Source organism: Buteo buteo, chromosome 14, assembly GCF_964188355.1.
Source record: "Buteo buteo chromosome 14, bButBut1.hap1.1, whole genome shotgun sequence".
Taxonomy (NCBI): domain Eukaryota; kingdom Metazoa; phylum Chordata; class Aves; order Accipitriformes; family Accipitridae; genus Buteo; species Buteo buteo.
The window spans coordinates 34,142,300-34,153,554 of record NC_134184.1 but is presented as its reverse complement, the minus strand read 5'-3'; the positions used below and the strand labels follow the sequence as shown (position 1 = coordinate 34,153,554).

The 11,255-nt window shown below is 56.8% G+C and overlaps 1 long non-coding RNA gene across 1 annotated transcript; it reads right to left on the bottom strand.

The window, feature by feature from the left end:
• Window positions 1-1,035: 1,035 nt before the first annotated feature.
• Window positions 1,036-8,625, bottom strand: LOC142039603 (uncharacterized). The gene is made up of 2 exons (XR_012652979.1): window positions 8,376-8,625; window positions 1,036-2,911 (listed from the first exon to the last, which is right to left on the bottom strand). It is a non-coding gene; the product is annotated as an uncharacterized LOC142039603 (long non-coding RNA).
• Window positions 8,626-11,255: the final 2,630 nt, after the last annotated feature.

Genomic DNA, 11,255 nt, shown 5'->3' with positions numbered 1-11,255 from the left:
CCCAGTGGGACAGGGAGACAATCGGAAGGGCGAAAGTGAGAAAACTCGTGGCTTGAAACGAAAACAGTCTAATCATTAAAAAGAAACAACAACAACAACTTGCAAGGAAAAGAAGAAAGAAAAATGACAGAGAATGGGGTGCAGGCAGCATGCCAGGGGTCTGGAGCCTGATGGATGATGCGGGGGTGGGGGGGGTGGTGGTGGTGTGGAATATGGAAGAGGGAAAGGAAGCGGGGGGGGGACGACAGGGGGGACGGGACAGGAGACAGAAGAGCAGGGCATGCGGGGGGGAAACAACTCGCGTGGGTTAAAAACTCGCATGGGTGAAGGGGGCGGGCTGGAGCAGCAGGGGGCATATGGGGGAGAAACACACGCGGGGGGGGGGGGTAGGTGAGGGTACAAAGGTGCATGGGGGGACACGGGTAGGGATGACCTACCCCAGGGAGTCCACCCAGGATGATCCACAGCAGGTAACTCGCCTGGGATAACCCGCAACAGAGCATCCACACCAGATAATCCACACTGGGAGGACCCCCAGCAACACCCCTCAAACTGCCTGTGCTTCACCCCCAATCTTCCCCAAACTGGGGAGTTTTCTGCTTTTTCAAAATACTCAGTTTGGGGTGTGTTTCAGTGCTTTTCCACAACATAAAAAGGGGTGATCTTTTGGTTGTGGTTTTGTGCATGAAAATGGGGTGGGTTTTTTGCTTTCCAGCTGCACAAATCCAGGCGGATTTGGCTTTCCCAGGAGTCCCAAATTTGTTTGGTTTTTTCCGTTGCAGACCCAGACTCAGGGGGTTTGGGGTTGTCCTGGTTTCGGCTGGAATAAAGTTAATTTTCTTCTGACTAGCTGGTACAGGGCCATTTTGGATTTAGAATGAGAACAATGTTGACAACACACCGATGCTGTAGTTGTTGCTAAGCAGCATTTAGACTAAGTCAGGGACCTTCCAGCTTCTCATACCGCCCTGCCAGCAGAGGCTGGGGGTGCACAAGAAGAGTCGCTGAGCTAAAGGAGGATGCCAGGTAAACAGGTCAGCTCGAAATACACCACCACCTTTAAAAGTTAAGAGCGATTTGAACACTTAAAATCAGCACTTAGGCTAATCGATACCATTTTGAACACCTTCTTAGCATACAAGTAAACACTCTCGCCGGTGCTGGAAAACGTCTCCTCCCTTCCTTACAGCACTGCTGCAGGGAGATAACCCTGGGAGGCTGCGGGACGAGGTCGTACACAATCAGAATCTACGCTTACGGATCCACCGCAACAGCTACAGCCCTTGCGCTGCTGCTGCTGCTTTGCATCTTGCTTGTTTGGTGAATAAAGCTGAAAGCGAAGTGGAAAACTTCAAAGAGCAAAATGAAAAATAAAGAACAAATCTCAATCATTCACTTTACACTAAAAAGGTGTGCCCATGTTTATATACATCCAATAAAAATACTTATACTATAAAAGTATTTGATTTTCCTTTTCCATTACCTTAGCTTGCACAGCTCTGAATTCATACCATTAAATTATCTCTCTCCAAAGTACACAGTTATAACGGGACTAGGGGTTTTTGTGTGTGTTGCATAACGCGGAGGGACACCTGGTCAGCTGAGCTGCCCAAGAGAGGTGTACTGAACTGCCAGGGAAACGCACCATTGAAAGCCAGACAGAAAGAAAGTACTTCAGAGCACTCCGTCAAAACATCAGGAAAAAAAACCCATAACATTCAGTTGCCTCTCTTTTTAAACGTTTAGACAAATACCTAACTGCTTACGTACACCTAACAAATCATATACTACAGCTATCTGGCAGTTACAGTTTAAACAATGCAAGTCAATTTGTAAAATCCCCAGCGCTGCAATACCTCAGACTACCAAAAAGGACTGGCAGATTTCCTAATGCTTTTGGCAGTACTGAAGCATGCAGAGCAACACTTTTTCATGTTATCTCGACCGTTACAACTGAGAAACCAAAGACCAGTGATGCCATCAACTTTAGGAAGATGGGCTGTGCTTGGGTCTTTGGAAGGAAATTGACTTTTTTTTTTTTCCTCTCTTTTTTTTAAAGAGAGTGAAAAGTCTCATTACTGATGACTTCTACTGTCAAGTTGATCACCTCTGAAGATCCACTCTGATGGGAAGTTCACAAAACAAAATCTCTTTGAGAGAGAAAGACTTCCATTTTGGAAAATCTCTTTCCAACTGAAGTCAAAATTACACACTGTAGGTGAAAGGAAAAAATACATTACTGAAGCAGTAACTCATCAAAACCACCTCAGGACTCACTGTCACTAGTTACAAGGCTGCTAATGCTTCCTGGGAAAGCCTGGAAAACACACAGATGCGACGCCCATTTGTCCTGTTTTGTCCACGTCTCTTCTTTGACCTTGACTGCTTTTAGTACAGATGCTAATTATCTCCGTAACGTTTTTGAGCACTACTATAAGATATTTAAAAAAAAAAAATCATTGACTGTAAAAGCATAAAGGTTTTATCATGAAAACAAAGTCTGTTTCTTCTGAACAGCTGAACTCTTACGAACAGTTTCTTCCCTCTTTTAGGACAAAATTAGTTTCACAGTATCATTTACTAGCAAGCACACAGAAACAGAAGATTATGCTTTCAGGAAGAGAAGATAAACTGAGGGAAGTAAACTTTGTATAGGTGTAACATGCTCCAGAACAGAACTTATTTTTAGTATTTGTGTTAAAATATTTCATGTAAAAAAAAAAAAAGTAGAAGGAGAGTTGGCACACTCTCAACATTAAAGTCCGTACCGCAAGTACCTTTGGAAATAGGCAGACACACATCGTAGGCGTACCTTGTACTTGCAGGCCACTACGGAATCTTTCCGTCTGTCTCGTACCGTCACGGCAGAAGAAAGGGCAACCACGGCGAAACGGTGCCAGCTGACATCCAGCTGAGAGAAGAAAAAAAAACATTAGCACAAAGCTGGGTAGGAATCCAAAGCTGCCTTTTTTTTTTTTTTGTGAAGGTTTGTGAAGACAGTACGACTGAGCGGAGGAAAAACTATTTTTGCGTCACCTTCGGTACAGTTGTTGACACGGGCCACTAGAGCTTTTGCATTTTTCAGACGACTGTGCCTTTTTTTTTTTTTTTTTTCCCCTTTCTTTTTTGACTCACTGGCAACTTTACTTTCACTAGAACTCACTTTCCTAGATACACGCAGGTGACAGACATAGAGACCTACCGACATTTTCTCAAGCCTTAGTACAGCCGAGGCTTCATCACCCTATACGTCCCAAGTTGAGTATCTTTGCTAAAGAGCACAGCAACACATCTGTCCTTGTGAACTGCCTCGTTGCAAAAAAGGAATCATTTTTTCCAGGCCGTTGCTCCAAACGGGCAAGATCTTTTAAAACCGCAGTTGTGCCACCAAACCCGCTCAGGGTCCCTCCTAGCTTTTGACCGCCCTGAGATTTAACAGGCACACGCTCCATTCCATCTTCCAACAGCAAAAATACGTTAACGCTCTCGGACCCAGAGCGCAACCCTACGGATGTCCACGCACACACCCTGCCGTTTTGATGAGGAGCCACCGAGCATCCCTGCGAGCACAGCTGCACGCGCCAGATCGGTTTCCCCTACGCCGCGAGTTACCGGTTCCGGTGAACGTAGTTTCGGACGCTTTAAACCGAAAACCGTATCTCGACGCTTCGCCACAGTAGAAACGACCCATCGCCAGAACGCTACAAAAACGCAGTAACACCAATTGCAAACCCACAGCAGCAACAGCTCCAGAAATATTTAGACCAGGAACAAGGGAGAAAAATAAAACAGCTTCATCTCACGCACAGGGGAGCGGCAGGCAGAGAAAAGGGTCGGCATTCTGAGCCCTTACAGAAAACGGGCATTCTCCTTCCGTTCCTCAGCCCGTCCGTTAAGGTCTAAATACCGCAACACTACTACGGCAACGTCGAGAGCAGGGAACAGCAGCCCTGCCGCTGGACTTGCCACTGACCCACGCTATTTACGTAGCAGGACGCGTACGCAGAGGGACACGTTTTGCCACACGCAGCCCTGAACTTCCTGAAAATTTACGTTTACCAAAAAAAGCCATTTGGAACATATTGCCAAACAACATTCGGCAAGAAAGCTTTGATGCGTTTGACACACGCCAAGTTTTTGGTCACTTGCTATTTGCTTCCTGTTGCTGCTGCTGTTCTTCCTTCAGAAATTCTACTCGTAGCCCAGTTATTCACTACTGGTTCAAGCATTTGCCTCCCTGGTATTACCAGCACATTCACAGAGGCAAATAACTTACTTGCTCTTCTACAATTATCCAAACGACAATTACAGCCATGAAAGAGAAGGAGAGGTCAGGCAGCAGAAGAGCTCTGCAGGCTGGCACCAGTCAATATTGCACTCTCGAAGAACAAACAACAACAAAACAAAACCGTGACCCTGTATCCTTCTTTCCCTTCCCCCCCCCCCCCTTCTTCTTTCAGAGCTCATCCCTGCCTCAGCATTTTGTCTTGTCAGAGCATGAAGCGCAGGTGATCCGTACCCTGACGACTTTTGCGTGTGATGAATGCCTGTTCAGAAATAGTCCAGATCTGCAAGACTGGTGTCATTTCTATGGTTTTAATCATCATAACTCAAATTTTATTTACCCACGCATTTGTGAGGAAACTAATTAACTTTCAGACACTGCCTCTCCTTTTTTTGAGGGGTGGGGGTGGAAATGTGTTAGAGACTGAAAAACATTACGATTCAGAGCTCCCAACCACGAGGGAGTGGTGGAGAAATCAATGAAAGCAAAGACCAACAGCAGCAACATCAACTGAAAGTTGGCTTTCATTCCGATCACGTACTTAAGCGACTCTCCTTGCAAGGCTGTGCCTCGGTCCTAGGAATGACTAGTCCCTTTTTGGAAGGACAAACTTTTTCACTTAAAAGTCCTAGACTGAAGACTCCGCTGAACGGAATGGGGATTGTCCCACGGGACAACGTGCCATCAACACTCTTAATGGGGAAGGGAAAAAAAAAAAAACCAAACAAATAAAAATCAAGTACCAGTTCCCATCATGTTTCACTCATTACATTTCTACTGGCATCTAGGTGCTCAAAAACGAACTACAGGGACACCACATATTCCTAAAAATTCAGTTATACATAAAAAAGTAAAAGGCTATTTCCAACTTGCCCATAAAATCAGTATGAACAGAGAGAAGAGAAACACTCGACCCCCTAAAGAAGCTAACAGGCAGCTCTGAATTTACCAGACAGGAAATTTCATTCTTTCACCTGAACCAAAAACACATCACGGGACCAGTTCAGGAACAGGGCACGATCTGTTAACGGCAATTTTTCCATCAGCTTTTCGGCACTAGCAGCAAATTTGCCTTCTCTGTGGGTTTAACGTGGAGCATCTGTAGTGCCCTCGAACTCGCAAGTGTTTCTCTCCGCTCCCCCAGCCCGATACGTGCGATTACCTGAGCAGCAAGCGGAATTAACCGGGCAGGATTTTCTTCGTGTGACGCGGAAGGCGACGCTGGGAGAGGAGGAGACAAAGAAATGAACCTGCTTGTCACACCCAGCCAACGGTGAAAAGACAGGGGAGGATTCTGCCGGAAGGGCTCTGCACCCCAGGAGCTCCCGCCAGCCGGTTTCTCTCCCCTTTGCCAGGTACCGAGGGGACGACGACACCTCACCCGCGCCCCCTCGCAGGGGAGGCTGCCCCGGGAGAGCCGGGGGACCCCCACCTCGCTTCTGCCCGTGGGAATGGACCGGGAGAGACCCTCCACGCAGAGACAGGAGCGTGGCGTGGATTGCATGCCCGAGGGAAGAGGCCGGGCTCCCCGCTGGCAGAAGGACAACTCACCTCCCTGCTGCTCGGAGCTGCTTGTTGCGGACAGCCCTGCCCGCGCCCGGCCGCTCTTCCGCCGTGCTGGGAGCGCAGTCCGGCCGACGGACGCTCCAGCGAAAAGACGCTCCAGCTAATCGCGCCCCCTGCTCGGTTACAGCCGCAGGTACTTTCGCCTCTGGCTAATGCACGCTCCAGACAGCGGACACCCCGCCTCGTTCCAGCTCCCGCTTGCTACAGTTCTGGCTCGTTGAAGCCCCAGCTCCGCACTGAAGCTCCGGCTGATTTCAGCTGCTTCTCCTTACAAGCTCCAGCTACGTGCAACGGTCTGGGCTTTCCATAAGGTTGCGTATCAACTGCTGTCAGAACTGGAGCATTAGGATTAAACATCAGAGTTACACGCCAAGTAAATATTCGTTAAGTTTGGGCGATTAATTACTTAATAACTATTCTGAGCAGCGCAGAAAGAAGAGCTGGACTCAAAGAGGGCACGTGGGGTCTGAAAAGCGCCTTTCCCCCCCCCCCAGACCATCGCAGATGTTGAGCTCGGCCGGCTGCGTGCCGGCCTCCCGAACTTCGGCGTCCGACACAACCAGACCCCCATCTACGGGGAGGGACCACGCACCCTGCCCGCCCCCCGCTTCCCCCCGCAGCCCCCAACACCCTCCCACCCGCCTGCAAAACCAGCCAAGCCGGCTCCCGCTTTTGGCCCCCACACCACCTGACTCGGGGCCCATTTGGGAGCCAAAAAACCCGGCTGCTGAGCCTGTTCTCAAGGCCCAAACACGCAGGGCCGGACCTCTGTTTCTGGGCCCAAAGCCGCGCAGCTCGGTCTGTTTCCGAGCCCCCAAATCAGCCATGCGAGCCTGTTGTCAAGCCCCAGGAACAGAAAACTTGTTCTCCATTTCTGACCCTGCAGTGCCCACGGGCGACGCCGAGCGTAGCCACCCCACAGCCCTGCACCCCCGGGGCCCCACGCGCAGTTTCGGGGAGTGCTCGGGACCTGCAGAGGGCCCGGCCCCACGCCTCTGCAGGGCAGCCCCAGCACAGGCAGGGCGTCGCTTCTCGATTGCCGTTTCAGGCTTTATTTCCCCGCCATCACCGGCACGGCCAGGCCCCCCACCCCAAACCTCCCAGCCGAAGCACCCCCGCGGGTAGCCGGGCCCAGCCACCCAGAAAACAAGAAAACCAAAGAAGGGACAACAAGACAGACAACGTGGGGAAAGGCAAGGAGAAGGACACAGAAACAGAGAGAGCGCGGGAGGGATAGGGAGCAGGACAGAGAGATGGAGCAAGAAAGGAAAAAAGGACAGGAGGCAGAACCAAGGGAAAGAGACAAGGACGGGGAGCAGGACAAAGGGACGGAAGAGGGAAAAAAATTAGCGACGGGCTGCAGGACAGAGATGAAGGGATTAAATAGACACAGGGAGCATGACAGAAGGACAGAGAGGAGACAGCCAAAAGGGACAAAGAGCAGGCCAGCATCGGAGGGGAAAAAAACCCAACTGCGATGGGCAGTGGGAGAGAGATACGGAAAAAAGAAAAAAATACTGAGGAACAGAAAAAAGAAAGCAGCGACAGCTAGCTGGACAGGGGGACACCGTTAGAAAGGGCGGGAGAGGGAACGGGGCAGAGAAAGACAGACAGAGAAGGTAGTGAAAGAAAGCAAGGCAGAGGGACAGCAAGGCGGGGCGGGGGGGGGAAGGGACAGGGGTCTGGACAGAGATGGAGAAATAAGCAGCAAGGACAGAGGAAAAGAGACAGAAAGAGGGACAGGGAACATGGCAGAGAAGGAAAAATCAGGACAGCGGCAGGACGGAGATCAAAAACTGGGACGGTCCTCAGGACAGAGAGGAATACGAATACGAGCAGGGAGCAGGACAAAGGGATACAGCGAGAAACGACGGGACAGGAAGCAAGACAGAGCGACAGACAAGAACGATGACAACGAGAGAGAGCGAGCGAGAAAGAGAAAGACCGTGAGAAGCACGGGGCGGTGGGGAATTAGAAAGCGAGGTATCAGGAGCCCTGCAGAGAGAGGGAGGGTGAATAAAAAAGGGGCAGGAAGCAGCACAAAGGGTCACAGAGAGTAAGAGATGACCAGGAAGGAGGACGGGGCCAGTGAGATCCAGAATGACAAAAATAAACAGCAACAGCGAGCAAGACAAAGGGAGAGAGAGAGAAACAGAAAGTAGGAAGAAGAGAGATAGGAAGGCAGGGACACAGAGCAGCACATAGAGGCACAGAGAGGAAAAGAACGCCAGAGAACAGGCCAGAGAAATTGGGAGGCGGGGAAAGAGGCGGATGCAGATTAGGACAAGGAGATGGAAAAGGAAAAAACAGCAACTGGCTGCAGGACAAAGACGGGGAGGGGCGGGGGGGGAGGAAGAGGGAGTAGGACAAGAGAATAGACAGAAGAGGAGAGGTACAGGGAAGCAAAATTAAAAAAAAAAAAAACAAAACCAAATGTCACAGCAGCATGAGAAAGCGAGGGGGAGGGAGGGAGCGACCGGGACGCACAAGAGGAGCGACAGGGCCCCGAGGGCCCAGCACTCACCACAGCTCTCGCTCTTGGAGCTGCCAGGAGGCCTTGCCAGCTCAGATGCTTCTTTCTCCTTCTCTCCTGCCTTCCTCTTCTGTAACTCCAGTCGCCTGGCTGTCCTCCACATAACGGAACACGCGAGCGCCTCGCTGCTCTTACGAGATGAGGCCCCCTAGACACGTAGCCTCGCTCGCTCGCTCACTACGTGGCCGTACCGCGCTGCTGGTCATGCATACAGACCCCGGCGGTCTGACCTGCTGTGGACTACGAGGAGGGATCCCCCCACACCCAGAGAGGCAAGCTCTCTCTTGCCCGCAGCGGGACGCAGCTGCCGGCCGGCCTTCCGTTTCTTTTTCTCTACCTTTCTGTGGCCTCTCCAGCTTCAGCAGCTCCCGTCCACAGCCAGCAAGCGCTCCGCCTGTCCCTCTGTGCTCCCGTGCCGCGAGGAGAGGGAGGCCAGGCAGAGACAGCCCACGCGAGCCTGAGGCTGCCGCAGTCAACGGCATCCCCGGGGACGAGCGAACAACCGCACTCACAGCGTGGCCTCTGGGAGAGGGAAAGAGGCAGCAGTGACCGTTATTACCGTAGCTCGACCCTGGCCGGAGCCCCTCCTTCCGCAGGGGCTTCCGCAGACGCCGCTCGTTCCCCGCGCCGCTGCTAACGGCACCCACGTTCAGGGAGACTCGAGAACATCGGAGGGCCAGCTTGCTGCCCTCACGACAGGGCTCGGGGGCTGCCTGCGGCTACAGCACGGGCTTCAGGGGAGGGGCTGGAGCTGCGGGCAGCCGCACGGGCCGAGCGGGGCCGGGGGAAGGCGCCGGGGGAGCTCCGGCGACTCGGGGAGGCGCCCGCTGGCCGCGCCTGGGGGGTGCCCGCCTCCGTCCCCTCTTCCCTTCTATCGGCTCTCGGGGAACCGCCCGGCGCTGCCCTGGCCCGGCTCGCCTCCGGCGGACCGGGAGCCTGCCGCGGCGGCCGCTTCGCAGCTTCCCGTCCCGCCAGCCCCGGGCGGCCGGCGGGCAGGAGGCACCCCCCCGCCACCGCCCCGGCCCCCGCCGGAGGGGATCGCTCGCCTCACCCGCGGTCTCGGCGACCGCCCGCCGCCGCCACGCTGCTCCCGGACACCGCGCATGCGCCGGAGGGGCCGGAGCCGGCGAGCGAACGCCGGGCTGCCCCACGCGCAGGACGGCGCATGCGCCTGGGAGGCGCGTCCGCACGGCTGGTCGGGGAGCGGGCGCGGCGGGAAGCCCGCGGAAAACCACGCGAAACCGGCAACGCTCCCGAGTCTGACCTGGTCGGACTCCGGGGGCCGCGGCGGCAGCGAGGACTACGCCGCGCCCGAGAGCCGCGCTGCTGCCCGGCCGCCGAGTCCGCGAAAACTACAGCTCCCGGCATGCCCCGGGAGGCAGCCCGCCCTGCTGCCTGACCCCGAGGGGACGCCGCTTCCGTTTCCGCCCACCCCCACGCCGGCGCAGCCGCAGTCCCCGCCGAGCCCCCAGGGCCGGTCCGGGCGGCTCCAGCGCGCTCCCGCCGCCGCCGCGGCACGGCGCGGCCCCGCCCCGCCCGGCTCCAGCTTCGGGCAGCGCCCGCCGCCGCCGCCCCGGCACGGCGCGGCCCCCCCCCGCCCGGCTCCAGCTTCGGGCAGCGCCCGCCGCCGCCGCCCCGGCACGGCGCGGCCCCCCCCCGCCCGGCTCCAGCTTCGGGCAGCGCCCGCCGCCGCCGCCCCGGCACGGCGCGGCCCCCCCCCCGCCCGGCTCCAGCTTCGGGCAGCGCCCGCCGCCGCCGCCCCGGCACGGCGCGGCGCGGCCCCCCCCCGCCCGGCTCCAGCTTCGGGCAGCGCCCGCCGCCGCCGCCCCGGCACGGCGCGGCCCCCCCCCGCCCGGCTCCAGCTTCGGGCAGCGCCCGCCGCCGCCGCCCCGGCACGGCGCGGCCCCCCCCCGCCCGGCTCCAGCTTCGGGCAGCGCCCGCCGCCGCCGCCCCGGCACGGCGCGGCCCCCCCCCGCCCGGCTCCAGCTTCGGGCAGCGCCCGCCGCCGCCGCCCCGGCACGGCGCGGCCCCCCCCCGCCCGGCTCCAGCTTCGGGCAGCGCCCGCCGCCGCCGCCCCGGCACGGCGCGGCCCCCCCCCGCCCGGCTCCAGCTTCGGGCAGCGCCCGCCGCCGCCGCCCCGGCACGGCGCGGCCCCCCCCCGCCCGGCTCCAGCTTCGGGCAGCGCCCGCCGCCGCCGCCGCTCCGTGCGTGCGACACGGACCCCGCCGTCCTCCTCGGGGCTTTCCCCGGGACCCGCCGGGCGACTGCGCAGCCCCGCCACGGGGCCCGGTGAGCACCCCCCCCCCACGCGCACGTGCTCCCAGCCGCCCCCCCCCCCTCCTCCCCGCGCGCACGTGCTCCCAGCCCCCCTGTGAGCCCCCAGCTCCCCCCCCGCCCCCGGCCTTCGGCACAGGCGGCCCCCACCTCCCCCGGGACACCCCCGCCTCCGACGTTCGCCGTCCGAGGGGCGCCCGGCCCTGCTCACCTTCTCCCGAGGGGCAGCCGCAGCCCGGCCACGGCTCCGCTCCGCTCCGCTCCGCTCCTGCCTGGGCTCCCACCGGCCCCGCCCCGGCCCCGCCCCCGGCAGCCCCCCCTTTCCAGGGAGGGGCCGTCCCCATCAGCCTCACTGCCCGCACCTGCGGCTCCTCCAGCCCCGGCCCGCAGCTGGGGGACCGAAATCCGGAACAAAACTCCTCAACACCCCTGGGAAGTTAAGCAGCAGGCACTTCCTCGATTGAATGAAAGATGGCAAGAGTCATCTCATTTGGAAGAGGTGTTAACTGGGGTCAAAATACAGATTTTAATACCCATCTTATTTTAGTTCTAAGACTTGGCGATTGCCAGGTATCATCTTTTCCATTTACCCAGGTC